The sequence below is a fragment of the Capsicum annuum genome, chromosome 1 (genome assembly GCF_002878395.1).
Source record: "Capsicum annuum cultivar UCD-10X-F1 chromosome 1, UCD10Xv1.1, whole genome shotgun sequence".
In the NCBI taxonomy this organism is placed as follows: domain Eukaryota; kingdom Viridiplantae; phylum Streptophyta; class Magnoliopsida; order Solanales; family Solanaceae; genus Capsicum; species Capsicum annuum.
This window is the reverse complement of record NC_061111.1, coordinates 248,314,967-248,342,908: the sequence shown is the minus strand read 5'-3', so window position 1 is coordinate 248,342,908 and position 27,942 is coordinate 248,314,967. Positions and strand designations below refer to the sequence as shown.

The window sequence follows — 27,942 nt, the reverse complement described above, 5'->3', positions numbered from 1 at the left end:
ATTTGTATCGTTGGAAAGCTAACTCAAATACCTATCATTTGAAATGTAGTAGGCTTCCTAATTCGACATATACAGAGAGTTATGGTCGATGGAAGCTGACACACTTTACAACGTCTACTAAAACTTGGTCGATCGAAATAGTTCCAACTCGTCCTTGAGTTGAAGGACCTCTATGGTCTAAATTCAAGATTGAGCGGATTCACATGCTACACAATAATTAACATGCCGTATTGGCATAGGATTTTATGGCTTCAGAATTAACAATGCATCAAAATCATGGTCCATATTGTAGCTCGAATTGCGGGGCATTACATTTTCTAAATCATTAATTCACATAAGTTATATGGACTTAGAAGTTCACAATAAAGTGCGTAGGAGGCTGTAAATTTTGTGTTTAAATCCCCCGTGTTCCCAATGTAATATCACACACTTTCTTTTACTTGATTCAGTTTTGAATAAAGTTTTGGGTCAAAACACTATACTGTTTGATCCTTCTATAATGGATTCAGATAGCTCTTCAGGGATGAGTATAGCAACTTCTCAGATGGTGGTTCGAATGCCCAATCTGACTTCAGTTTTGCTTGCAACAATAGCGCCTTCTCAGATAGGTTGTGGATGATAGAGATTGTACCAAGCCGGGCAGAAATAAAACCAGGCAATGGTGGATTCAGTGCAGAAGTAGATTGGGACCAGAAAGGCAAGCGCAAGAGAGAAGAAATCGAGACAAGGAAATGGTTTGCTTTTCTTGCTAATTTTTATTTTTAATTTTTGGAGTTAAGAGAGAATAAATCATGAAATGGCTTCTTTTTACAACAAAAAATTTACTAGGTTTCAACATCTTTTTGTCCACAGATTTTGGGTTCTGTGTTATACATATATATCTGGAATAAGATATCCCACTGTTTATCATAAAGGCGGTTTTTTCACGTTGCAATTTCTTTTTGGTTAATAGATGAAAAAGGCAGTTTACAAATCCAGATGAAGTAAAAATGATGTAAAGGATTCATATAGCTAAATTCAACTGGTTAGAGTTAGAGTAGCAGTTGTTACGCGAAAGACAATTTATGGACTTAAGGCTTTTCCCCCTTATGTGGGATGTGCTTGCATTTTCTTTACAAATATAACTGCTGCAATTTTCTTCTTCAATATAGAATTCTCTTTTTTGTTAAAATAAGGTAAGAATGGATGTGTTAAGTCCTTAGTTTTGATGATTGACAAATTGTATGTTGGGACCTGTTTCCTAGATTTTATGTGATGACAGACCTGCTACCACTTAGGGAACAGATTGGACTCATCTGTCACTATCACAGTCAACTGTCATAGCTTGCGCAAAGTACAAAAGTTGGTGAAAAAGTTGTTGTCACCTTTTTGTCTCAGCCAATGAGATCTCTTCTAGGTTTTCTTGTGTCATACTATATATTGCTCATCTTCTTCAACAAGAAAACCAACGCTTCCATATTCTCACAATTAAATATCTTTCTAAAGCTGAAATCAAAGACTCCACTTTGTAACAGGGAACTAATTGTTCATCAAGTTGTATTTTATTTCCTTGTTGTATTCTAGTCTTTGTACTGTGCTCTTAACGTTTGTTTACATTTCCTTATGATTGTTAGTAGGTGTTGTGGTGTAAGCCTCTTTTCTCTGTAATCATCTAGAGTTAGGTGACTCTCAAGCTAGAGTTAGCTAGGTGTGTCGAGTTAGAATTAGCTGGAGTTTGAAATAGTAGATTTATTGTTTGTGTCTTCTTGTAATTGAGTTATTGCTAGGAGACAAAAGGATTAGGAGGTTAATCCTTGGATTCTGTATTCAAGAAGTTGCTTGGATATAGTGGAGCTTAAAAATCCTGGAGGCGGGTCGTGATTTTTCTCCCTTGAGCAAGGAGTTTCCACGTAAAATTCTATTTTGGCTTGTGGATATCGATACTTCTACGATTTCAATGCATCACAAACTTTAACTGCCTGCTGTGTTTGAACTTCGAGCATACAAAGTAAATGTTGGTTTTCAGGTGGACCTAATGCAGGTACTCTTTGTCCCTCGTGGTGGCAGAAGAGAGCTAATGCCGTCCTTCCCATTAAGCGGTTGGACATTACAGCCTATAACGAGAATCTCAAGGCCAGTTAACAAGGAAAAGCCTGTCAGGATGTCCTGAGATAACAAGACATCAATGATGAGAATGGCCAAATAAGAGGATCTAACCTTGACCAACGAGAGCGATTTACAAAATGTAAATCATATTTAGGATCTGTTGAGTGATTTTGTTAGTTTTTAGAATTGGCGTATAAATCATATTTTGACAGAAGTGCATTCAAATTCTATAGATATTCTTGGCAAAAAGTATTCCAAACACAACTCTTACTTCAGAAGTTTCAAATATTATTTGATTTTCATGGTCTTGACATAGACTCATGAGCTATGAAGAACTTCCTTTGCAGCAAGCAAACAGTCATGTAATTATTATTTTTTAAAAGTTTGATAATAATTAGAGCGTTGGAGCAATACAGAGCCTTTGCATGATGTCCTCCAGGCTCCAACAACATGAAGAAAACAAGAAAAAAAATGTCAATTTGGAAGAACATGTTAAAAAGATTAAAAAGAAAGTCTCACATCGCCTTCTGGCATTGCGATGGCCACAAATCTCCCTTGTACTTATTCACTTCCCTATAATGGACTGTTTTTTCCTGCTATTTCAAGAAGATCACTCATTAGTGATACTAACTCTTTCCATAAATTCCTGATTATCAAAATATCTAATAGATTAAATTCTTCTTTTGATCACTCTTCCCAGTATATTCTCCAAATGCATAATTGGATTGAAAAATCTTCGTTGATGTTAATTGCATTCTTAATTTGTAGTCTATATGTGGTCATTGGTTATTTGCCAAGGTTTTCTTAGACAAGTTTGATCCATTTTACAGGCAATGATGAAGCTTCTGACAATGATAATTCATCTATGAATATGAACTCCTCAAACCCCCTTTGTGTGAGAACTTTACATTTAAGTTCTCCCGTTTTGGAAGCTAAGAGTCAATTCTTTTATAAGGTGAGTTGTCCTTGATATGATACTTTTTGCCTTATTACGCATTCCCTGCTGTCTTTTTTTAAAAAAAAAAACAATTATTTGTTTTCTGCATAGTTGTTCGTTGGCATGAAAGAGTTGCAGCAACAACATGTAACTATACAAATCCATGTGTCGGATAAGTTCTAATTTGATTTGACTGTTTGACTGGTGCTTTCTTGTGTTAAAGATTCAGTTCATTCCACTTCATATCTTTCTTGATTATGCAACAGTTTTCAACTACATTTCTTTCCTGATTATCAGGGAATAAAACCTATGCCAATGCATGTCTGGCTCTACGGTACTATGGGCCTTGTCACACGGGCTCATCCCCCCCCCCCACCCACCCTACCCCATAAGCAGTTAATAAAATTGACACCTCCAAGGTTGTGGTATCCATGCCAGAGTTGGAAACGTTTAGGCATGGTCAAAGAGAAAAGCATAAGATGATTAAGGACGAAGAAAAGAATATATCTTTGAGTTGTATTGGCTCACCTAAATTAGATGAAGATTGTAGCTATTGCAATTCATACTCCTCATGGAAGGGTTGAATAATCCAATGTTTGTCAAATGATGAATTGTTGTCATAAATAAATGCAAGTTAGAATTCAAAAGTTAGTTAAGTATAGTTTTGCTACAGCAGTCGAGCTCTAGAAATTAGTTAAAGTGCAGTTAGTTGAGTCTGTTAGCTGCAACTATTTCAGTTAGTTAGAATAGCTCGATCAACTTGTATTTTATATTAATAGGGCATGTAATCATTCAGTTACAATCATGATATGAGATAAACTCATATACTTTTCTCTCTGTTCTCTTTATTTCTTTCTCTGTTCTTCTCTTCTGAGATTGTATTTTTGAGTTAACTCTAGGGCAATCAACTCGATCCTTTAATCCTTGTGGTTCCTACAACTGAGTAACATTGGTATCAGAGCCACTTGACCTCAGCAATAATGGTGAAAGGAGCAAGAGGAGCTAGTGACTCAACTTTAGAAACTGCTACCGCAGAAATTGGAGATTTACATTAGATGTTATAGAGCTTGGTAACAGAGGTGGAGCATTTAGCTGGCAAGGTTTCATCATTAGAGAATTTGGATCACGTTTTTTATGGAATTGAAACCACAATTAATGAGGGAAAACAGGAGGAACATTGTTCCATTGTTTCATGAAGAAGCTCCGGACCATGAAGGAGGAATGGGGAATCGCAGGGAAAGGGATAGGGGCCCTGATTTTTGTAATAATTCTCATTTTCCTGCTGCTTCAAATTTTCAACAATCTCATTTCACTCGACTGTCAAGAATGGATTCTTGAAGTTTTCTGGGAATGACCTTTGATCTTAGTTGTTCAAGATCGAGCAATTCTTCTCTATGGAGAATGTTACAGTTCTTGAGAAGGTTAACATTGCATCATTGCAATTTGAGGGTGACACCATCCAATGGCATATTTCTTTTATGAGGTATAGACTGTACTTACAAACTATCAGCTGAAAGGAATATGTTGGTACTTTAGTGAAGAGATTTGGGATCGATTTTGATGATCCGATGGAAGAGATTAAAACGATTAATCAGACAGGAAGTGTAAGGGAATATCATCCAGCTTTTGAAAGAAGTTTGATAAGAGTGAATCTATCAGAGGAGAATAATTTCAGTTGTTATATTGGAGGCTTAACAATAGAATGGAATATAGCTGTTAAGATCACCAAACCTTCTCCTCTCTCTAAAGTATATAAAATTGCAAGAATGCTGGACGCTTACCTGTTGTCTATGAGGCAATACCCCACTAATCATTCTCCGATAATTGCAAAGAGGTTTGCAGATCAGAAGTATTCTAGAAGCAAAGGCATTTTGCCTAAGCCTTATAGCACAAATTCTAGTTTTTCCAAGGGATTGAATAGGAGAACTCTGAGTAGTCAAGAGATGAATGGCAAAAAGGGCAAAAGTCTTGTGCTATTTCTGCCATGAGAAGTATATGTCTGGACATAAATGTAAAACTTCCAAGCAATTGTATTTGTTAGAAGTAGATGAGACGGAAAAAATAGAGGCATCAGTTAAAGACCTAGAAGCAGAAGCCCAAGATGCGTTTGTTGATGAGTTAGAATTAGGGTAGCCTATAGAGCACATTGAGATATCTATGCATGCCTTGAATGGATCCTTGGGATTTAGAACCTTGAAGGTAACTGGTTATCAATCAAAAATGGAATTGCATACATTGATGATATTGGGAGCTCTCATAAATTTATTGATCCTAAACTGGTCAAAAGGTTAGGGTGTGAAGTAAGATCTATTAACCCTGAGGTAGTAGCTGCTGCAAATGGTAGTATGAAGGTAGATAAGGTGACTACTAGTACTTGGTTGTTTCAAGGTGCTGAATTCTATGCAGATTTCTTATTGTTACCACTGGGATCTTGTGGTGTTGTATAGGGAGTTCAGTGGTTTTTGACACTTGGTGATATCAAGTTGAATTTCAGAAATTTGACAATAGAGTTCTGGTATAAGGGGAGAAAACATCTACTCAGAGGCTCTGGTTGTAAAGTGTTAAGGGAAATTAGTAAAGCACTTAGGAATGCATTCTCAATTGTGTATGATTCAGGTGACCCCTCAAGGAATTGATGAAGCAAAGTGGCATCCATCAAAAATTGACACTGATCACAAGAAAGATCCTACACACTTATAGGTATTATCAGAATTTGTTGCTTTGTTCGAAGAACCTATTAATCTTCCACCTGCTAGGGGTATATTTGATCATAGGATTGTATTACAACCTGGGGTTGAACCTTTGGATAAGAGACCTTACAAATATCCTTTAGTTAAAAAGGATCTTATTGAGAACACGGTACAACAAATGATGGACCATGGAATTATTCAGCCTAGTTGCAGTCTTTTTGTCTCACTTGTATTGTTAGTCAGGAAGAAGGATGGCACACGGAGATTTTGTGTTGATTATAGGGATTCGAATAAGTTTACTGTCAAAAACAATTTTCCAATCCCTATTGTGGAAGACTTATTAGATGAGCTAGGTGGATCCAAGGTCTTCTCTAAAATTGACTTAAATTCTGGATATCATCAACTGATACAAGATAGCCCAAGAACACAAGAAAACAAACACCAAAACAGTCCACTAGTTCAAGGAACTATGGACCTTTATTGGTGACCCCTCTCGGATTCAAGAACATAACAAGAACACCATGTAATGAGGTGTTTAACACCTAATTTCCAGCATCAAATCAAACTATATTATGAAAATAAAAATGAATAACAACAATGTTACAACCACAATAACCAAACGTCTTGAACAACAACAACACAAACTACAAGATTAGGACAAGAAACAAAGATAGATAGTTAGACAAGTGTTGATGTAGTCTTAAAAACCCAAGAGCATATTCACTCTTGAACCTTTAACACTTCATACAACAAACACCTAACTCTTACAATGACACAATAGGGGCATTCACCTCTCAAAGCACTAAAGTCTCAAGCTTTGCAACACACAAGAGAATCTACCCTTATGCCATGCCATAATTTCAGTTTTGAGAACTCTTTCTCACAAGAGTAGTGTCTTCAATATCAAGCATAAACTAAGAAAATAAACTCTACAAGGTTCTATTTATAAAACATTACAAATGATAGAGAAATGACAAAAGAACCCTTTAGTGACTAGTCTTCAAAATACTCAAAAATGTCATAATCATGATCATACTTGTATTATCCTCTCCATCTTGAGAGGAATTTGACCACAAATTCACAGGCTCACCTCTTTTAGAAAGGCACTTCACAATCTCCTTCTTCCGGCCACACATCTTCTCCATACTCTTCATTTTGCACTTTCGCTTCTTTTTGCTCTCCATCTTGTGATTTGTCATCATTCTTAACTAATTTAATTCCTACCTCTTCTCCAAGATAGTATAATCTACCCCCCATTTAGGATCATATTCCACTGGTTTGGGAGCTCACTAACCTTATTCCCTCACCCTTGACACTTGAAACATTGAAACCCCTTGGGATTGGAAGTAGAATTCAATTTACCTTCATACCTTGGAGGATGTTTTTAGAAACCCTTAGTGTCCTCGGGTTGGGTAGCCATGAATGAGTTCTCTTTGAGCTCCCTCTCAACCTCTAAAGCTGCGTGGAAGATGCCATCTATGGTGTCGAATTTGTGAAGTTTCATGCGAGTGAAGAGGTCCTTGTTTAACCCAACCTTGAAGCACACAATGTCATGACTTACTTGCTTGCCTCGGTGGTCAAGTTTCAACATCAATTGTTGAAATTCATCGTAGTAAGCCATGAAACTCTTGCTCCCTTGCCTTAAATTATACAATTTGGAAAGAGGCTCATGCCTATAAGTCTCGGTCAAGTACCGTTGCCGCATAAGGTTCTTTAACCAAAACCAAGGAGGAAGTTGTCCCCTAATCATCTCATTCCCAAACCATTTAACATACTCCCACCATGTATTAGTATACCCTTCGAAGTAAGCTATAGCATAGCAACTTTTTTTTCTTCAGTGAGATCATTAAGTTGGAAGATCTTATCACAAGACAACTCTCATGCAAGGTAGGCTTCAGGATCACTCTCACCTTTTAAAACGAGAAGGCTCACTTTGATGGAATTGAGACCTACATCTCGGTTTGGATGGCCATATCTCACCTCTCGGTCTAACTCCCCATGTATACCCCTCATTCTTTCTTCCCTCAAGTAAATATCATTATACTGCCGATAACCACTATGTGGTTCTCCTCTACCATAGCTCTCAACATGGATGGGTCTATTTGGGTTAAGTGGAGCTTGTAGTGGGGGGATTGGATTTGGATAGTGAGGTCTTTAGTCAAGTGGAGTTTGGATGAGAGGGTTCAGGTTTGGTGGTGGTATTTGGAGTCCAAGCCCTTCTTGTTGGACTTGGTGGAGTGGGGGATGGTTTGGTCTATCTTTTTCTTGGCTTCGGGAGTATAGATTGGTTGGATTTGTGGCAATTGGTGGATATAGCATTTGGTGCATGGTTCCGAGAGTATTAGTAAGGGAATTGTTTTGAGGTGTGGAAGGTAGACTCCTTTGGCTTTCCACACGATCTAATCTCCCACTTATTGATGCCACATCCGTATCTAATTTCTCAAGACCCACATTTAACCTAGCCACATCTCGAGACATAGTTTCAAGGCAAGCCAAAATGAGATTGATGGCATTATTATCCATTGTTTGAGCATTTGAAGCCTTGGATTCCATTGTTACCAAAAATAACCCTTCAAGTTACATTCCAACAAGAAACCCAATCATTCCACAACACCACACACAACAATACAATACAAATTCTACAAAACAAAACACACGTGAGTTCAAAACAACCTCCCACAATGAGATCCCACCTTCAGGTTTCTTCAAACTCAAGCTTAACAATGGTGGATGGATCAAATAACCTCCAATTTAGCTCAAATTCTAACCCTATACTCCTATAGTGTTAGATAAAAAAATCTAACACTAAAAATACAAGATAAAACACAAAATCACAAACTCAAAATTTGACCTAGGGTCAAAAATAGGTTTAGTTTTTTTTTTTGGGGGGGGGGGGGATTTTTGATTTTGACACTTCTTTTTTGTTGGGATTTTCAATTTCTAGACACTAATAGGGTTAGGGAACAAGTATCTAACACTAGAAACACACAAAACACACAAAAATCAAGTTTTTTTGAAAGACCCTAGAAACGTGAACAGTAACTTTTTTTCTTTTTCTTCCTTTTCACTTTTTTTTTATTTTCAAGATAACAATCCCAAGATTGATTTTGTTGGAATAAAATCAAACCTTTCTTTGATACCAAATGATACAAGACAGCCCAAAAACACAAGAAAACAAACACCAAAATAGTCCACTAGTTCAAGGAACTATGGACCTCTTTTGGTGACCCCTCTCGGATTCAAGAACACAACAAGAACATCGTGTAATGAGGTGTTTAACACCTAATTTTCAGAAGAAAACCAAAATATATTATGATAATAAAAATGAAGAACAACAATGTTACAGCCACAATAACCAAACGTCTTGAACAACAACAAGACAAACTACAAGATTAGGACAAAAAACAAAGATAGATAGTTAGACAAATGTTGATGTAGTCTTAACAACCCAAGATAATATTCACTCTTGGACCTTGAAAACTTCATACAAAAAACACCTAACTCTTACAATGACACAAGAGGGGCATCCACCTCTCAAAGCACCAAAGTCTCAAGCTTTGCAACACACAAGAGAATCCATCCTTATATTATTCCCCAATTTCAGTTTTGAGAACTCTCTCTCGTAAGAGTAGTGTCTTCAATATCAAGTATAAACTAAGAAAATAAACCCTACAATGTTCTATTTATACAACATTACAAAATAATAGAGAAATGACAAAAGAGCCATTTAGTAACTAGTCTTCATAAACACTCAAAAGTATCATGATCATGATCATACTTGTAACATCAACTGAGGATGGATAAATAAGATGTTCTTAAAACTGATTTTAGAATTCATTTTGTACATTTTGAGTACTTATTCATGCCTTTTGGATTATCAAATGCTCTTGCGACCTTTCAAGGGTTGATGAATTTTGTATTTCAAAAGTTTTTAAGGAATTATGTGCTGGTTTTCTTTGATGATATTCTAATTTATAGTAGAACTATGGAAGAACTTTTGGTACATCTGAGATCTATATTTTTTAAAATAGTTGGGCATTATTTGTTTGCCAAGAAAAACAAATGCTTCTTTGGTATTCACATGATTGATTATCTTGGTCATTTTATCACTGTTGAAGGTGTCTCTACTGACCCTCAGAAGATCTAGGCTATCATGAATTGGCCTACTATTCCTACTACATTAAAGAAGTTACGAGTTTTTGTAGGATTGGCTGGTTATTATAGCAAGTTAGAATTCAAAACTTAGTTAAGTACAATGTTGCTACAGTAGTTGGGCTCCAGAAATTAGTTAAATTGCAGTTACTTGAGTTTGTTAGTTGTAGATGTTTCAGTAAGTTAGAATAGCTTTATCAACTTGTATATTCTATTAATAGGGCGTGTAATCATTTAGTTACAATCATGATATGAAATAAACTCAATTCCTTCTCTCTCAACTCTCTCTCTGTTTCCTCTTCTCTTCTGAGCTTGTATCTTCAAGTTAACTTCTGGGCAATCAACTCGATCCTTAAATCCTTGTGGTTCCTACAATCTAGTAACATGAACCCTCCACCACTTCTTTCAGTGACTCTTGTTAGGGACAAAAACTCAGAATAACTAGATTCTTCTCTAATAGGAAATTGAGTTTGGGTTTGCGAAAACCAGATGCATTTCTATTTACATTCTTCAACTTTCAATAGACCATCAAATAAAAATCATATTACCTACTATTAATTAATGAAGATTGATATCTTCCTATGATTGCCAAACAACTTGATAAGCAAATACCAGACAAGGAAATTCTCAACTTATTAGCTTTAGCGTGTCACATATATTCTTTTTTTACTATAGGATCATTGACATTGTTAGAGTTGTAACCCAAATTTTGTTGATACGGCCCAGAAAGTTTTAAGGTGCAACCCATGTTGGTGATTTTTAATGGGGTCTGATCTGTGGTGGTAGTGTAGGGATCGGGACGACAGGCTCGATATTAACCTTTATGTTTTTGGGCCTAGGACTTATTTATATGTACATATTATATAAGTGAATTTAGTGGGTTGTTTTGGGTATTCAGAAAATTCGCACATTCTCCACATTGTACTCCTCTCCTTTCATAGTGAAATTCTTCTGCCTCTGACCGTGGTTTTTTCTGAAAAGGTTTTCATGTAAATTTGTTGTGTTATTCTTGCTTTTCTTTTACTTGTGGTTTTCTTACTCTGTCCGAATCATAACAAAGTGGTATTAGAGACTGTTCGATGAGACTGTTTGATTTTTTTTCTCAGGGATGGCAACCATGAAGTATGATATTTTATTGTAGGATTGCAACACTAGATTTTTGTTATGGCAGGTTAAGATACGGATTGTTGTAATGCAGATAGATTTGGACAATGATTTATTAGGGTTTGAGAAGATACCCTCATCATGGAAGAACGAGGACAAATGATGTAAGAATCGAAAGGCTCTATCTCAGATCCACCTTCATTTATCTAATTGGATTCTACAGGATGTTTTGAAGGAGACCACAGCCGTTGCATTTTGGTTGAAACTGGAATCGTTGTGTATGAAGAAGATCCTAACAAGTAAGTTGTATCTCAAGCAATGACTTTATTCCCATCGCATGTCTGAGGGTGCATCCTTGGAGGATCACCTATCTATATTTAAGAAAATCATCTCTAATTTAGAGACTCTAGAGGTTAAGTACGATGAGGAAGATCTAGGGTTGATTTTATTGTGTTTGCTACCTTCATCATACATGACCTTTAGGGATACGATTTTATATATTCGTGATACCCTGACGATTGATGAAGTTTATGATGTGTTGTTCTCTAAGGAGAAGATGAAGCATCTTGTGAATGGGTCGGAGACTCAAGGAGATAGTCTCATTATTCAAGAAGGAAGGACTCTTGAGAGAAATTCTGGGGGTGATGACAAGATTAGGTCAAAATCTACAAATAGAAACAAAACCTGTAATTACTACAAGAAAAATAGTTGTATCAAATCCGAGTGTTGGAAGTTATAGAATAGAAAGAAAAGAGAATCTATAAAATCGAAGAGAAACCAACCAGAGAAGTCTGTTGAAGCCAGTTTTGTTGAATATGGTGGTAGTGATAGAGAAATATTGGTAGTTTTTGATGGTAACTCCAAACCCTGTGAGGATTGGATTCTTGATTCAGCTTGCACGCTTGATATGTGTCGTAATCGGGATTCGTTTACAACATATGAAATAGTCTTTAAAGGTGTTGTATCGATGGAAAATAACATACCATGTAAAATAACTGGTATTGGAATAATCAGGATCAACATATTTGATTGGATTATGAGGATACTTGGTGATGTGTGGTATGTCCCAAATCTGAAGAGAAATTTTATTTCCTTGGGTACCCTTGATTCAAATAGTTTTAGGTACACTGGTGAAGTTGGAGTTCTGAATGTTACTAAAGGTGCTCTTGTTGTGATGAAGGGACAGAGAAAGTCTGAAAATTTGTATATCTTGCAAGGCTCTACTGTTACAGGTGATGCAGCCATTTCTACCTTATCTCTATCAGAAAGTGACATTGCTAAACTTTGGCATATGTGACTAGGGCATATAAGCAAAAATGAGATGGTTGAACTAAGTAGGAGAGGACTTCTTAATGGGAAGAATATTATCAAATAGGAGTTATATGAGAACTGTATTTTTGGGAAGCAAAATAGTGTCAGATTCACTAAGGAATCCACTCAACTAAGGGCACACATGATTACATTCATTCTGATCTCTGGGTCCTGCTAGAGTACCTTCTAGAGGAGGATCTAATTACTTGTATACTATTATTGATGTCTATTCCAGAAAAGTTTGGGTGTTCTTTTAGAAGCAAAAAAATGATGTGTTTCCAACTTTCAAAGAATGAAAGACTATGATTGAAAAGCAGATAGGGAAGTAGGTAAAATGCCTTCAGACCAATAATGGTTTAGAGTTCTATTCTAATGAATTTAATGCTTTATACAAGTCAGAAGGAATTGTGAGGCACTTGAAAGTTCATCATACTCTGCAGCAGAATAGTGTGACCGAATAAATGAATAGGACTATATAAAGAAGGTATGTTATATTCTCTCTAATGCTGGTTTACCCAAGTCTTTTTGGGTTGAAGTTGCTTTCACAGCTTGCCTTCTTATTAATCGCTCTCCCTTAGTTGCGATTGATAAAAATACTTCACAAGAGGTATGGTCTGGTACTCCTGCGAGTTATTCTAAATTGAGGATATTTGGATATCCTGCATATGCTCATGTTGATAATGGAAATTTAGAACCTAGATCTTTCAAGTGCTTATTTATGGGTTATAAGCCTGGTGTTAAAGGTTATAAGCTTTGGTGTCCAAAAAGTAGAAAATTTATAATTAGCAGGGATGTTGTGTTTGATGAAACTGCCATTCTTCGGGCTCCCTCCAAATATAGTGCTTCGCCTCGAGATGAGCTTAGTGGCATGAATCAACAAAAGTCAATCACCCATGTTAAATTGCAGATTGGAGCAGAGTTTACACCAGTGCCTACTTCTCAGTCTATCCCGAAGATACAGAGTGACACTATTTCTTCTTCACCACCAGTGACGCTATTATATTCTATTGCTAAAGACAGGCCTAGAAGAGATATTAGACCTCCTCAAAAGTATGTTAAAGATGATTTGATTGCTTATGCATTGAGTGTAGCAGAAGGTATTGATTCCAGTAAAGATACTTCATTTTACTCAGAGGCAGTTAGTTGTGATGATTCTGACCGATGGATGATTTCTATACAAGAGGAGATGGAATCACTTCATAAGAATGGCACATGGGACCTGGTGAGATTGCCTAAAGATAAGAAAGTTTTCTGTTGCAAGTGTGTATTCAAAAAGAAAGAAGGAACATTGGGAGTTGAAGATGCTAGGTACAAAGCAAGACTAGTTGCTATAGGTTACAGTCAGGTTCCAGGTATTGACTTCACATATGTGTTTTCTCCAGTTGTAAAGCATAGTTCGATTCGAGCATTGCTTGGAATTGTGGCCATGCATAATCTTGAGCTTGAGCAGTTGGATGTCAAAACTTCATTCTTACATGGAGAACTTGGAGAGGATATCTATATGCAGCAACCAGAGGGCTTTGTAGTCTCAGAAAAGAGGACTACAACTTCCCACAGATCATAGGATTGAAGATATTATTTCATTTCAGTGACCAAATTTGGTAGTTTTTGCCGGTGAAAATTGAAAATTTTTGGGGTATTCAATGAGAGACTGCTGCTTGACATCTTTTTGGAAGAAAAATAGCCCTACGCTTTGAAAATAAGCATGGGTTGAAAAAAGTAGCCTTGGCGAGTTAAAATGGTAGCCCTTGCGGGTTAAAAATGATATGGTAGCGCTTTGGAAGAATTCACAGATCCCGTAAGATCAATGAAGCTCTTGATACCACTGTTGATTTTTTTAAAAGAAAATGGGGCAGTAGTGAAAAGGGGTTTAAAGTGGCTCTCAATTGATTGAATAACTTTCAATAGCATTCAATAGTATTCAATGATTTTATTGAGCATCAAGGGGCTTTAAATAGCCACCTTACAATATTAAAAACAGCAACATTCAAAATTTAAACTCACTAAAATGTCTCAACAAATCAAACAACCTAACTTAAATTCAAAATTCAAATTCATCCTAAAACTAAACAACTTATTTTGCTAAAAACTAGTGCAATAACTTAAGCAATTTCCAACAGATCTACAGATGTTTGTTTGCAGTTTGGGTGAAATAGAGATGGAGTTATCAGGTATGTTGATTCTGGTTTTGCAGAAGATCATGATAAAAGTGCTAGGGTTTTTGCCCTGATTTTCTTACTATATTTAAGTTTTACTTTTTCTTAGAAGGAAAATAAAAGTTACCATAATTACTTTTACTTTTCCTGAAAGAAAAAAATATAATTCTTTTTCATATTTGGCTAACCTCTTTCTTGGAGGAAAGGTTTTAGACATCTATAAATAGAAGGCCCCCCTTCTCATACCATAACACAATAGCATCCACAATGTAGTCTTTAAAGATTCTTTGTTTAGGGGGAGATTTCTCCCAATAGATTTTAAATTTTTTCAATATTATTTGTAATTTTTAGGCCGTTTGACCAAACCATATCCAATAATTTATTTTTAGTTTAATTTTTCATAAGTCATCTTATTTATCGTGTCATAGTTTGCAACTAATAGCTTCCGCATGACGCCCTCTCAATTTCGAACCCAACAAGTGGTATCAGAGCTTACGATTCAATGGTCCAATGGTGTGGTGAGATGATATTAAATAGGTTCAAAGCGGTTTCAAATTCAAGATGCAATAATTTGGATGATAATGAAGATTTTTGTCAAACTACATGTGGAGAAAAAATTTCAAACAAAATTTCAACAATCCTGCTGCTTATCCATCTTTAAAACCAAAATCAATTTTCAACCCATGTTTATGGGCTCCAATTTTCAACCCATACTTGCTTAAACACTTGGGCTCCTTTCAACTCGTGCATTTATTTTTAACGCATGAGCTCCACTCTTAACCTGTGCTCACTTTCAAAGCACAAGGCTTCACTTTCAATCTTATCAACCCGTGCTTCTATTTTTAATGCATAGGGCTCCAATTTTAACCCATATTAATTTTTAATCATGGTAAGCAGCAGTGATATATGAAGAATATATATGAAGAAGGAAGATCATGCACAAGAAGAAGGAGGATCAAGAATATTTTAAATAAAATCAAGCCCTGATTTTCTTACTATATTTAAGTTTTACTTTTTCTTAGAAGGAAAATAAAAGTTACCATAATTAATTTTACTTTTCCTGAAAGAAAAAAGTATAATTATTTTCCATATTTGGCTAACCTCTTTCTTGGAGGAAAGGTTTTGGACATCTATAAATAGAAGGTCCCCCTTCTCATACCATAACACAATAGCATCCACAATATAGTCTTTAAAGAGTCTTTATTTAGGGAGAGATTTCTCCCAATAAGTTTTAAGATTTTCAATTTTATTTTTAATGTGTAGGCCGTTTGGCCAAACCATATCCAATAATATATTTTTAGTTTAATTTTTCATGTGTCATCTTATTTATCATCTCATAGTTTGTAACTAATAGCTTCCGAATGACGCCCTCTCGATTTCAAACCCAACAAAAAGGAGGTCCCTTACAACTTACAATCTATATTTTCACCATCGGTGGTTGTGCTATTAGTTGAAATGCTACTGTAACACCCCACATTTTGGGCTAGAACAAAAATCGTTATTTTGGTGCTTGGCGCATTGCGGCAGTGGTCTATTTAACAATTGTGAAATTTCAGTAAGCCTAGCGCGATTATGGCACGTCGCACTGAAGTTCCAGGTCCCAACCAGTGGTACAACGTGATGGATCCACATCTCGGTGACCCCAAGAATCCCATTCGTCATTTTTCAGTGAGCCACCGCGATAGTGGTGCGTCGTGGTGGTCCATAAAATTGGGCTCCTTATATATTTCATTATGTCTCACTAAGGGTATGTTGGGTAATTTCCACCCCCCTTATCAGCTTAAACATGGAATTTTTATCCCACGTGAACACATTATTCATATTTTCATTAAAAATTCACAAGAGACTCTCTCTAGGATTTCAAACTAAAAACCCAAATATCTTAAGATTTAACCGTAGCTTTTCAATAATTCTTCAAGATTCAAAATCCCTATTGCAAGGGATACAAGATGCACCCACCAATTATTCGAATAGCATCCCTAAAGCACGAATTCATTCAAGAGTCATAACTTAAGGTACACGGGGTTTATCCTTAAAAAAAATTACATGGGCTTGAAATTGTTAAAGCATGATGTAAAGGTTTTGATGCATGTATTTTATGGGGGTTTTGAAAGCTATATTATTGATTAGGCATTTCAAAAGTTTCAATGCTACTATTGCTTTGGCTTTATGGTCTTTTCCCCTAAATTGATTTACATATATATGTATATGTATGAATTTGAGATTTAAGATTATTGAGAGCATAAATTATGAACTCCCTCTCTTGTATTGAATTAAAGATTATAGTTTTGTAATTTGAAAGATATTTTTTGCAATTTCCTGGCATTTGAACATGAAATAGAATTATTGAGAGGGTGTTTCTTGATATCAATATGTTCTTGTGTCTATGAGAAAGAATTGCATGTGTTTACATGAGGTTTGAGAAAAAAGATTCATTGAATTGAATTATTGAAATGCTGGTCTCAAACTTGTGTTTTAAATACAGAGATTTATGATAGACTAATAATGGCTCAGAGATGTGACTTGTATTCAATGGTATGATGATACCATATATATTTAAGCCATAACAGATTATGTTTTCAGAGCATGTTTACAGAGTATGTTTTCAAAGACTGTATGTTTTGATAGAGTTTTAAAAAGGGGCTTAAAGAGGCTTAGGTGGTTACCCAAAGAAGGCGCGAGTTCAAGCAACTCTTAGCCTGAAACCGTATTTACCAATACGGGTAGATTATTATTGTATGATGGCGACGACCGTGTGTTGTAGTAGATTCAGACACTTCAACCCTTGCAGCACACTTGGGTTGGGGGCTTCACTACCGAGTTAAGGGTAGTTTCCATATAGCCCATGGAATTTTTCAGAGTTCTAGGGTATATCACCTAGCATAAAAGTAACACAGATTTCTCAGAGTTGAGATGAGTTTTACAGAGTCTTTAAAATGCGCATGTGAATTCTTACTATTTGATATACTTATGAACTGTTTTAAATTGCTCTCATATATGTTGACTAATAAATGATTATTTTGGATATGCTCTGTGTACCAGTACATCTGTATTGACCCCTTCCCCCTACCTCTCAGGTTCTAAGACTCAATCTAGGGGTCCAGATAAGCATTAGATAATTCAGACAGCTAATCAGATTGGGTAGTGGTGAGCCTTCTCTATTTCAGAAGGCCTGTCTTTTTAGATTATGTCACTTATTTCAGTTTTGGTCTACTGGGGGCCTTGTCCCAGTTTTAGACAGTTATCAGATTTTCATATAGTAGAGATTTCACAGACTGAGTCAGATGTTATTTAGATGTAGTTGATTTACAATTTCCATACTTATGTTGAATTCAGAATAGACTATGTTTTCGTAGCAGATTATGTTTCCACATCTTTTTTTACTACATGAATGTTGTGCATAATTACCGCATTTTGGGCCTTCATGGTTCGGGATGTCCATCATGGCAAGGCGCTAGTTTGGATCGTGACAAACTTAGTATCAGAGCACGGTTCATAGTCCCAGGGTGTCTGCGAAATCACGTCGGGTAGAGTCTTGTTTATGGGTATGTAGTGCGCTACACTTATAAGCAGGAGGCTACTAGGCGTTTAGGAATGATTCCCTTTCTTCATGTTCTAGTTCATGCTATTGAGCCAGAATATTCCTCTTTCATACTCTAATTTGTGCTATGGTGTCGCCCATACGAAAGTAAAGTTATCCCAATTCTTTTCTTACTTTGATGTGCCTAGATATGTCTCATTATTGGGGTAATTTAAGTGCAACAGTTTAGAGTCTAAATGGTATGAATCTTTCTGATTGAATCATATAAGATTTTAGAAATTGTGCAAGGACTTGAGATGAGTCCGTTAGTGCTTCAGAGTGTATCGATTCTAGTGTTAACCTTGATCTTGATGAAATTATGTCTTTCAGCCTGCGGTACTAAGTGTATTCGGTCCTTTTCAAAAAAATTATGTTGCAAATTTCATGCTTAAGGCAGAATGATGTGTAGCAGAATGTTGGAACTGTATTTCCACCTGAGTAGTAATATAAGTTAAGTGTCGGTGGCATGACCTATTGGTAGTGAGATTAGACCAAGAAGTTGGTGATATGAAGTCACAAATTTAGAAGTCAGAGTGAGGGTGACTTTTGTATAAATAAATATTTTAGTTGAATAACCAATATTTGAGGATGATTTATCACTTTATAATGATAGACTAATGTGGTAAATAGTAGCATATGTGGATTGTGTGATAGTCTGTAGGGGGAAGTGTTTGACTCAGATTTTTTATTTATACAGAGTAAGATTTGTATTCTTAGATCATTGATTATTGTGTGTCAAGTTTTTATCTCTTGTAATCTTGTTATCATCGTGTTGTTGAAACTAAAAGTTTAGTGAAGCCATGTGGGGCTCTTTCGATTCACTAGCATAGTTGCTCTATTATTCATTTCATTTTCTTGTTCAAAACACAAAAATCAAAGTCTAGTGAAGCCGTGTGAGGTCTATTTTGATTCACTAGCAACTTGTTGTTCAATTTGTTATTTTTGTGTTGGTTGAATATATGTATAGTCGAATTTTTTCACATGAGATTGAGATGGTAATGAAGTGATACGTCCTTGTGTGTTAGTTTTATAGAAGGTACAGAAGGAGTTATTAGTTAAGGTGAATTATTTTCTGCTTCAAGTATGAAAATGGCTAGATGAGCCAGTAAGTTATAATTATAGACTCATGATTATTTGTGGAATTTGAAGGTATTCTAAATGTACGCTTGGGTAAGTAAGTATGACGTGATAAAGTCGTATAAGTAGATAAGAGTATATGGGGTTATAATATAAGATTAAGGTTGACCATGCCTAATATGTGACTTTACTCCCCCCCCCCCCCCCCCCCCGACCTTTTTTCCGTTGGTAGTTGTAAACTAGTACTACTTGTGAGAAGGTGTGCAGTAGATTTTTTTAGGTATTTGGATAGAATGCCCCCACGGTGGACTAGTATATTATGATGCATTCTTCATCGGTGGTAGATGATTGATGCTAGACTATTGGCTTGAATTTAATGTAGGATGAGGATGTAAGAATAGTGGCTTAAGATTAATGATGAATGTTTTGTGAGAATTGTGTGTCAGGTTGGGTTGTAAATTATGTTTAGCACTAGACCTTAAGTTTGATCAGTTGATGGCCATGAAAGTGAATATGATGATTTCTTAATTAATGATACTAGTTATATGGAAGTGATCTAATAGGCTTGAACAGTGTATGCAAGAGCTTAAGTTTATTTGATTCGTAATGAAGTATGATGTTGTATGTATGATGTAGAGGTATGCCCAAGTTGATATGGGGTTGTGATATTTTCTAAGGCTATTACATGTTCTGTATGGGAAGTGGTACCGTTGAGTTGCTAGGTGAAGAAAGACTGGTTAGATGGTATATGGTGTTCTAGATAGCCAAGTTAAGGAATTTTGATTGATAAAGTTGAGCCTTTTGATATGATCTTGATTCTCATGGTAGAAAGATATAAGTTTGGAGTCGCGATATTGGTATGCTATGACAGAAGTAGTATGGTTCGTCAAAGGCTCGGTAATTTCCATGGTAAGTGTTAGAAGCTAATTTTGAGTTTTGAAGATTGAACTTATAGAAATAAGAGTTGAAGTACTATAAGGTGTGCACTCCGACTATGGGAATACTCACGAGGATTCAAAGTTAGTAAGTGTTCAAGTATTATGTGATTGACTACTGGGACTATAGAAAGATAGAGTGTGTCTCAGAAGGTAGGATTAGCAGTGGGTTTTTCCCTTCCAGGTATAGCCATTCGGGTTAAGTTCTATTAATTACATGTATTGTTGTATTCTAGACCCCAGAGTGCAGTGAGTGTAGTTCAGTTTAGATTCTAGTAAGGGATCTCTCAAACTTAAGATGATGGGTTAAAGCTAAGGGGAAGATCATAAAACTAGTGACCAAGACAGGCTCTCAGATTCTAGTAGTGATGTCGGTATGATATAGAACATCAGGGAGTGAGGGTGAGGCCTAACACATTCTTATCTTGGTATTTTTTTAAGTGATCCCAATACTTGCTCATGCTTTACGTTTCAGTTCCATGATCATAGTTCATGCTCATGTATATGATAAAGAATCACGTGCTCTTACAGTTCCTAAATGAGGAATTCCAGTTCATTCAGTAGTCGGGATCACATTCCATAATTTATGAACTCCAAATTAAAGTCATGCATCTTATGACTCATTTACTCATGCTTTATTATGTGCCCAGTTCCCATAACGTATGCTACACGCCAAATAATTGGTGAGATTCAACTTTTTGACAGGTATACTCTCAATTCAGATCACTTTGATGAATCCTTAATGATGATTCGATGTTACTTAGGCCTCAGTTAAGTGTCAAGTCTCGTATAGTATCCTTCCATGATTCAAGATCTTATGTTCTAACCTTTTAGTTACTCTTCCTTATGTGATGATAGTGGTGATGAGTAAATGTTTCCTATTGATGGAATATCATAGTATATTTGTTTTAGCTAAGGCCATAAGTGTGAAGTAAGATTTGGGGCCAAGTCTTTGTATATATGATGGTTAGTGGAAATTTATGTGTGTATGCTCTTGGGGCAGTGCATGGGTGTTTTATTAATAGTGGTTTAGAGAATATGTGAAGTATGTCCTTATAGTTGGTTGCCTTGAAGTTCATATGTGGTTATAAAGATGCGCTTGAATGACATGTGGGGATTTAACTGGAGGAACGCAATATGTGCTAGTAAATCCATAGTAAGAGTTCAGATTTAGTCATCATTGAAGTGGTAAGGAATATTATGTTTAGGGTGCGATCTCTAAAAGGGGTATAGAAGATTGACTCATATGGTTTAGACTAGTATCATGGTGTGACGTGGTATTTTGTGATTTAGAATTAGACTTGACCAAAGTAAAAGGATTTAAGCTACTTTAGACATTAGTAGAAAGAGTTATAAATGCCCGTATGAGGATTACAATTTGAATCAACGAGTATGGTTTTTAAGAATAGTAGTATAGTTGAGGAATATTCGAGAAGTGTGCAAAGCTTAAAAGTAAGAAGTTGTATTTCCTAAGGCCGGGTAACTCTATCCTAGTTTATGAGTTATATGCTTATATTCCACGCTATAGAGTAGTGCCAAGGTTGTGATTCCTTAGTTGGATGTCTTGCATAACTCATACCTAAGATTCTTTGCGCCCTAATGCTACTAGAACATCTCTAGAAAGAGTGTTGAAGAGATACTCCATCCTACTATATGAAGTCCAATGTGTATGACCATCCCAAAAGATGACCTATTCCATCCGTGTACTTTGCGAACTCAGTTCAGTCCAAGAACCATGTTTCAAATTCAGTTATTTAGTCATGACTCAGTTCATAAGAGTTCAACACATAATCTCAAATTTTTTTAGCTATTTTAGCTCAGACAGTGTAATACCTTTGTACGAACTAAATCTTGTTGCCTCATGATTCGTACCTATATAAGTTATCACTACCAAATCCAATGTGTGTGATTTGAGCATAAACACTTCGGTGGGAATCATAAACTCTCAGCATGAATTAGCTCTTTGAAGCAAGAAAAATCAAGTCAGCTCAGAATTCAGTTTCACGATAGAAGTTTAAATGTTTCAGAACAGTTATATCCTTCTTAGAAGACACATCAGGTCCGCTTTATTCCATACCTTTAAGCTTCAACGTTCCTACCCATCATTCGGGGATGAATGATCCCAAGGGGGAGATAATGTAACACCCCGTATTTTGGGCTAGAACTAAAATCATCATTTTGGTGCTTGGCGCATCGCGGAGGTGGTCTATTTAACAATTGTCAAATTCCAGTAAGCCTAGTGTGATTATGGCGCGTCGCGCTGAAGTTCCAAGTCCTAACCAATGGAACAACGTGATGGCTTCGTATCACGGTGACCCCAAGAATCCCATTCATCATTTTCCAGTGAGTCACCGCAATAGTGGCGCATTGCGGTGGCCCATAAAATCGGGCTCCAAATTATATTTTGTTCCATCTCATTAAGGGTATGTTGGTTAATTTCCACCCCTTTATCAGCTTAAACATTGGATTTTTCTCACAAGTGACCACATTATTCATATTTTCTTCAAAAATTCACAAGAGACTCTCTCTAGGGTTTCAAACTAAAAACCCAAATACCTCAAGATTTAACCGTAGCTTTTCAAGATTCAAAATCCCCATTTTGAGGGATACAATATGCACCCACCAATTGTTCGAATAGCATTCCAAAAGCATGAGTTCATTCAAGAGTCATAAATAAAGGTACATGGGGTTTATCAAAAAAAAAACTACATGGGATTGAAATTGTTAAAGCATGATTTAAAGGTTTTGATGCATATATTTTATGGGGGTTTTGTAAACTATATTATTGATTATGCATTTCGAAAGTTTCAATGCTACTATTGCTTTGGCCTTGTGGTCTTTTCCCTAAATTGATTTACATATATATGTATATGTATGAATTTGAGATTTAAGATTATTGAGAGCATAAATTATGAACTCCCTCTCTTGTATTGAATTAAAGATTATGGTTTTATGATTTAAAAGATGTTTTTGCAATTTCCTGACAATTAAACATGATTTGGAATTGTTAAGAGAGTGTTTCTTGATATCAATATGTTCTTGTGTGTATGAGAAAGAATTGCATGTGTTTACATGAGGTTTGAGAAAAAAGATTCATTGAATTGAATTATTGAAATACTGGTCTCAAAACTTGTATTTTGAATACAGAGATTTATGATAGACTAATAATGGCTCAAAGATGTGACTTGCAATTCAATGGCATGACGATACCATATGTATTTATGCCATAACAGATTATGTTTTCAGAGCATGTTTTCAGAGTATGTTTTCAAAGACTGTATGTTTTGATAGAGTTTTAAAAAGGGCTTAAAGAGGGTTAGGAGGTTACCCGAAGAAGGCTCGAGTTCAAGCAACTCTTAGCCTGAAACCGTATTTGCCGATACGGGTAGATTATTGTTGTACGCTGGCGACGGCCATAAGGCATAGTAGATTCAGAGACTCTGACCCTTGCGGCACACTTGGGTTGGGGGCTTCGCTACCGAGTTAATGGCAGTTTTTATATAGCCCATGGAATTTTTTAGAGTTGTAGGGTTATACCACCTAGCGCAGAAGTAACACAGATTTCTCAGAGTTGAGATTATTTTTACAGTCTTTAAAATGACCATATGAATTCTTACTATTTGATATACTTATAAACTGTTTTAAATTGCTCTCATATATGCTGAATAATAAATGATTGTTTTGGATATGCTCTGCATACCAGTATATCTATATTTACCCCATCCCCCTATCTCTCAGGTTTTAAGACTCAGTCTAGGGGTCCAGATAAGTAGTAGATAATTTAGACAGCTGATCAGATTGTGCAGTGATGAGCCTTCTCTATTCCAGAAGGAATGTCTTTTCAGATTATGTCACTTATTTTAGTTTTGGTCTACTAGGGGCCTTGTCCTAGTTTAAGACAGTTGTCAGATTTTTATGTAGTAGAGATTTTGCAGAATGAGTCATATGTTATTTAGATGTAGTTTATTTACAGTTTCCATACTTATGTTGAATTCAGAATTGACCATGTTTCCGTAGCAGATTATGTTTCCGCATCTTCTTTTATTATATGAATGTTGTTTATGATTACCAGATAGAGAAGGGCGTTCCAGGCCTTCATGGTTTGGGATGTCCATCACGGTCAGGCCCTAGTTTGGGTCGTGACAGCTACCTTACAGACTACGATTGCTTTGTCAACTACTGAGGCAAAGTATATGGCTATTACAGAGGCTTTCAAGAAAGCTATTTGGTTGAAGGGTCTGTTTGGTGAACTTAGCAAAAACTTACAGATTACTATGGTCTTTTGCGACAGTCAAAGTGCTATCTTCGTTACAAAAGATCAAATGTTTCACGAGAGGACAAAGCACATTGATGTTCGATATCATTTTGTTCGTGAAATTATTGTTCATGATATTGTGGCAAGCAAGATTAGTATTCATGATAATCCTACTGATATGATGACCAAGACACTACCAAGTGTCAAGTTTGAGCATTGCTTTGACTTGGTTAGTGTTAGCTGTTAAGATGTGCCCTTACGATCTTTTGTGGAAGAGGTGGAGAGTTTGTCTTGAAATGGATTTGAGTTCTGAATTAGAATTAGTGTCAAGGGTGGAGATTGTTAGAGTTGTGACCCAAATTTTGTTGATCCAGCCTAGAAAGTGTCGCAGTGTGACCCATGTTGGTGATTTTCAATGGGGTCTGTGCTGGTAGCGTAGGGATCGGGTAGACAGGCCCGATATGGACCTTTATGTTTTTGGGCCTAGGACTTATTTGTATGCACATATTATATAAGTGCATTTAGTGGGTCGTTTTGGGTATTCAGAAAATACTCCCATTCTCCACATTGTACTCCTCTCCTTTCATAGTGAAATTCCTCTGCCCGTGGTTTTTCCCGCAAGGATTTCCACGTAAATCTGTTGTGTTGTTCTTGCTTTTCTTTTACCTGTGGTTTGCTTACTCTGTACGAATCATAACAGACATGAATTTTATATGAGATATTCCTAAAGTGTCAATTAGACAAGGTTCTGGTGTAGGATGTTCGCAAGTTTAGTAGCATTCTCCATACACTTGATTGTTGAATTATTTGCGATTTTATTGCCCACCTCTTTGTTTGTCTTCCTATCTTTTCCTTTTAAGGAAAGATTATCTGGACATATTTTCTTCTGTTGTTAGTCGACAGAAAGCTAACTTTTGCCTTACTTAACTTTATTGAGCAAAAGAAACTGCGGTCATGGACCTTCTGAAATTTATATATAGTAATGTTTTGTCTGCTACAACACCTACTGGTGTGTTTGATGTGCTAATGGTTGCTGACAAATTTGAAGTTGCGTCGTGCATGAGATATTGCAGCCTGTTACTATAGAATCTACTCATGACGACTGAATCAGCGTTGCTATATTTGGATCTTCCTTCCAATATATTAATGGCTGATGATGTTCAGTTGTTAACAAATGCTGCAAAGAAGTTTCTTGCAGCACATTTCATGGGACATAACCAAGTGAGTAACTCTATATAGATATTGTTTTCTCTGAATTGATTAAATTTGATAGTAAAGTTTGTCAAGTTTTGATTTTTATTTATTTATTTTATTTTTTATTTTCCTCAGTATCACAAGAACTTGTTATTCACAGCTTGCACCAACTAACAAATTAATTAAAGAAAAAAAATTGCATTTCCATATCAGTCTACTTTAATCAATTATTACTCATTCACAAATTTTCCTTTACCTTCTCTTTAAATTTGAAAGTAATCTTATTATTTATTTGACTCACAGATAATAAATACTTAACTTTTTTCACTAACTGCTTTTGGTGAGTGCAATGCACAAAAAGTATCTTCATTTGCATTCTTTTTAATTTCTTTAAATCCTTTAGGTTCCAAGAAGAGGTATTCAGTCTGCCTCTTTTGGGAATTGAGGTTGTTCTGTCTAGTGACGATCTTCAAGTTGCTTCAGAGGATGCTGTCTATGTCAAGAATGAACCGTGGGTCTAACTCAACCTCAAAAGCTAGCTCAAAAGGGGAGGATTACCCAAGTCCATATAAGCAAACCACTAGTCCATTCCCCAATCAATGTGGGACTTTTAACAACCCCCCCCCCCCCACACACACACACACTCAGGCCCAACTGGAACTGGCGCGTGGATCGGGAGCCCAAAATGGGGATGAACCTGACTTTAACACCATGTCAAGAAAGGACCTTGGGCCTAACTCAACCTCAGAAGCTAGCTCTAAGAGGTGAGAATTACCCAAGTCCATAAAAGTAAACCACTAGTCCATTCTCCAACCAATGTAGGACTTTTACCTACTCTAACACGCCCCCCCCCCATACCCAGGCCCAACTAGCACTGGCGCGTGGACTAGGAGACCAAAACGGAAAAGGATCTGGCTCTGATACCATGTCAAGAACGGACCTTGGTTCTAACTCAACCTCAAAAGCTAGCTCAAGAGGGGAAGATTGTCCAAGTCCATATAAGCAAACCACCAGTCTATTCCCTAACCAATGTGGGACTTTTACCCACTCTAACACCCTACCCCCACGCCCAGGCCCAACTGGCTCTGGCGCGTAGACCGGGAGCCCAAAATGAGGATGGACCTGGTTTTGATACCATATCAAGAATAAAACTTGGGCCTAACTCAACCTCAAAAGTTAGCTCAAGAGGTGAGGATTACCCAAGTCCATATAAGCAAACCACTAGTCCATTCCCCAACCAATACGGAACTTTTACCCACTCTAACTTCCCCCCTCACGCCCAGGCTCAACTGGCATTGGCGCGTAGACTAGGAGCCTAAAACGAAGATGAACCTGGCTTTGATACCATGTCAAGAAAGGACTTTGGGCCTAAATCAACCTCAAAAGCTAGCTCCAAGAGATGAGGATTACCCAAGTCCATATAAGTAAACCACTAGTCCATTCCCCAACCAATGTGGGACTTTTACCTACTCTAACAGCTATGATATTGCATTGAAGTGGGCTCGCAAGCATTACCCAAAGCTTGAGGAGCGATGGGAAGTATGGAGCTCACATCTTTGTCACCTCATCCGGTTTCCTTTCATGACAGAGAGAAAGCTGAGGAAAGTCATAATGTGTAACGACTTTGATCCTAAGCTTGCTTCAAAGCGGGTCATAGAGGCTCTTTTTTACAAGGACGAAGCACCATATTGGCAGCGCTCAATTGCTACTAAGGCAGGGAATGCCTTGCATCATTGTTATGTGCAGAGGGCATCCAAATATAGACCAGTTAAAGCCCTCCCCTTTGAAATGCCCCGTCAGCAATGTATTATCTACCTAGATTTGAAAAGAGATGAGTGTGCTAGACTCTTTCCTGCTGGTAAAGTTTATTCACAGGCTTCCCATTTGGGTGGACGGGTTTTTCCTATCAGTATGTTGCAACATGGATCAACTAAATGGATTCAATTGCTTTGGGTTGTTTCTGGGTATGCAAGAGAAGGGGGCAGTCATTTGCAGTTGATTACGAGTTTGCAGCTCGTATCAGTCCAGACGAGAAATATGTGCGTAAGCACAAGGGAGACTACATCTTCACCCAGGGCATGAAGGTTGGCTGCAGGAACCTGTTTGGTGTAGATTGGACCACATTTCTGGATGGAGATAGTGTATACTTCATCAATGGAATTCTCTATCTTCGCGCTGAGGTTACTGTCAGGCAATAGTATTTAGCAGCCAAGAGCCATGGGAGGTTTCGATTGTAGTGGTATCTTACTTTTTCACTTAAATTGCACCATATATGAACAAGAGTTTGGTGGGTTATAATGCTTTTTACTTGTTGCCATATTCACACTTTTGTAAAATAGTAATATGAGACTTGTTGAGTAGTTTCATATTTTGATTTAATAGCGATATTGATCATTCTGATTCTAGTGGCTTTGGGATGTGTATTTAACTACTTTCTATAAAGTTCCATCAAAGCTTCAAATTCTT

The 27,942-nt window shown here is 36.7% G+C and overlaps 1 pseudogene; it reads left to right on the top strand.

Annotated features, from left to right (window-relative positions):
• The first annotated feature begins 499 nt into the window (after positions 1-499).
• Positions 500-27,674, top strand: LOC107862754 (annotated as a pseudogene).
• Positions 27,675-27,942: the final 268 nt, after the last annotated feature.